The following is a 2,819-nucleotide window of genomic DNA, read 5'->3' on the forward strand; positions in this document are numbered from 1 at the left end:
CGCTGCCCCCAGTCACGGCCACTGACTGCTGCCTGGACACTTTGTGCCCTGTGGATTTGCAGGCCTGAGCCAAGCTGAGCCCCGTGCAGCCGATGCTGAGGTCTTTTTTTCTTCCTTTCATACAGGACAATAGCCATGTGCAGCTGCTCTCCATACTGCTCTTCCAAACATTGGTGTCTCTTCCACTGGAAAAGGAAGAGAAGGCCCTGAAGACACACGTGCGCCAGAGCCTGCTGCCACTCTTCTTCCACTGCCATGATGAGAATCAGCATGTGGCACAGGTGAGGACTCATGGGCTGCTGCTGTCCCCCTGGGAGGGGGCTCAGCTGCCTCCTGCCCTAGCGCCTCGTGGGCTGCAGCCTCCTCCAGGCCTTGGCACAGGGACACAGGGACACAGGTCCTGCGCCCTGGGCTGTGGGGCCATCTCCGCATCTCTGCTGCTCTCCAGGTTTCTCAGGAAACGCTGCTTTGTGTGGCTGAGTTCCTGAAGAGGAGGGATCTTCAAAAACTGGTGAAGAACAAGAAGCTGTGGAAGTTCACCGAGTGCCTGGTAAGGACGGCCTGGAAGTGCCAGCCTCAGGCTGGAGAAGCCCCCTGAGCGCGGTGCTCAGTGTGTGGGCTGGCAGCTGTGCCCCTGCCCGCTGCTGCACCCAGAGGCTGCGCGGGCTCTTCTCCAGGCTCCCGTGGGCCCGAGCCGGGGCCGATGGAGCCCCGGCCCGGCGGGGCCGCGGGGCGGGGCGGCGCCGCGGCTCCCGGGGCAGCAGCCGCCCCTCTGCCCCCTCCAGAGCCCGGCGCCCGCGGCTGCTGGCCGCGCCTCAGGGCTGTGCGGGCAGGGGAGGCCGGGGCTGGGCGCAGGGAGCGCCCGGCACAGGGGCTGAGCCCGCGCCAACCCTTCCCTCCTGCCGCTCTCTGCAGCTGGCCGACGACAGGAGCCGAGCGGCCGAGCACCTGCGCCGGGCCCTGCAGTACCTGGACAGCCCGCAGCAGTCCCTGCGAGAGGAGGCCATCAGGTTCATCGGTGAGCCGTGAGCCCGGGCTCCCCTTCCCTCCCCGCCCCGCCGCAGCTCGGCCCCAGCCCCGGCTGCTGCCCCGGCAGCGCCATCCGGGCCCGGCGCCGTGGAGCCCCGCCTGGCCTCGGCGCTGCTGCCGCCCTCTCGCAGCCGTGCCCTGGGCCGGCAGCGTGCGGCAAGGGCCCGGGCTGAGCCCTGCCGGGCCAGGAGGCCGTGTGGCCACAGGGCTGGCAGCGCCGCTGGCAGGGAGCTGTGCCGCTGGGCCGTGACAGGCTCTGTGTTCACAGGGATGGCCGGGCAGCACCTCAGGGGGAAGAAGGAAGAGCTCCAGCTCATCTGTGAGGGTGAGTGAGGGCAGCGGGCTGTCAGCGGGGGCTGGCGGGGGAGCTGCAAGCCCTGCCCCGGCTGCCGAGGGCTCTGCTCCCTGTGCGGACGAGGGGCGGTGTGGGCAGAGCACACAGAGACGTCAGGGCCACCTGGGGGATTCGTGGCCAGCAGCTTCGGGCTGATCCTGTTGGTCCCTGCTCCCTGCTGGCCATGGCTAGAGCCGGCTGGCACGGCCCTGGAACGGGGGTCTCCTCGGGTCCCCTCAGATCCGGGAACTGACCATGGCTCTGTTCCTCTCTCTTTCAGCCCTTGAAGGCATGGCAGATGACATCAGCGTCGCCGTCGGAAGCCTGGCAATTCAAACACTGTACGTCCTCCAGGCAGTAGAGAGAGCTCGATATTCCATCTTCGACAGCCTGCATGATCAGCTCCACAGGGCATGGAGGACACGGCCTCGTCTGTCAGGGCTCGGCTGGCTGCACTGCTGGAGCTCTGCAGAGAGCTGATCCCAGAAGCTCTGTCTGCTGGGGCCACCTGAGCCAGAAGCAATGTTTGATTTGTTCAACATTGTTCTTTCCTTATTTTCCTTTTTCCTTAGCATATAAATGTAGGATATGTTGTAATAGACAGACTCCCAGAATCTTTCATTTGCTGCCCAGGGTCTGCAGAGCACAGGGGTAGAGGGGAAAACGGGTCCTTGTGCTCAGCAAGCGGCCCAGGCCAGCAGTGGGGAAGGGAAAAGTAGCCCCTTGGCCTTTGCTGGTTCTGCTGAAGCCTTTGTGCTGGCGACAGAGTGGCTGTGCAGGGCCGGAGCTGCGGGGATCCCTGTCAGACCGGTGCCTGGAGATGGCCACAAGCCCTCTCCCAGCCAGGAAGCGCCATCTGTGTCCTCCTGCCCGTGTGTTGCTGGCTGCACACCCGGGCAATGTGTAGATGCAATGATTTCTGTTGCACGTCCTGACCAGTATAAAGTAACGCCTTTGATTCTCTAACCCTGAATTTGCTGTTGGAGATGTTTCATTTTCACACAGTTTCAGTGACAAAGGGACCCCCCCGACTGAAGATGGGATCCTCAAAGCTCACCCCCCCTCCCAGATGGGAGGAGAAAACAGCCTTGGCCCTTTGCTGGAGGGGGGCACCCAGTAATCAGTGGAGGCTCCAAAATCAGCCCCCAGTCCCCTCCCCACTTCTAAAGACATAGAACACGTTTTCCCCCAGCCCTCCTGTATCCCCTCTCATTCCAAAATGCTCCCACACCCCCAAGATGCCCTGAAGCTCCCCCAGCCACTATAGTCCCTGCAAAGCCCCCCGAGAAATTGCCCCGGACCCCCTGATACGCCTTCCCACTTCCAAACACATAGAGCCAGTCATGACACTGCTCTCCAAAACCCTCCAACCTCCCCTTTCCCCAAATTCCCCCAGCACTTCCAGATCCTCCAGGCCCCTTGGCCCTGTAGCCTCTTGAAAATCCCACCAGCCCAC

This window comes from Anomalospiza imberbis, unplaced genomic scaffold (assembly GCF_031753505.1).
Source record: "Anomalospiza imberbis isolate Cuckoo-Finch-1a 21T00152 unplaced genomic scaffold, ASM3175350v1 scaffold_112, whole genome shotgun sequence".
Taxonomy (NCBI): domain Eukaryota; kingdom Metazoa; phylum Chordata; class Aves; order Passeriformes; family Viduidae; genus Anomalospiza; species Anomalospiza imberbis.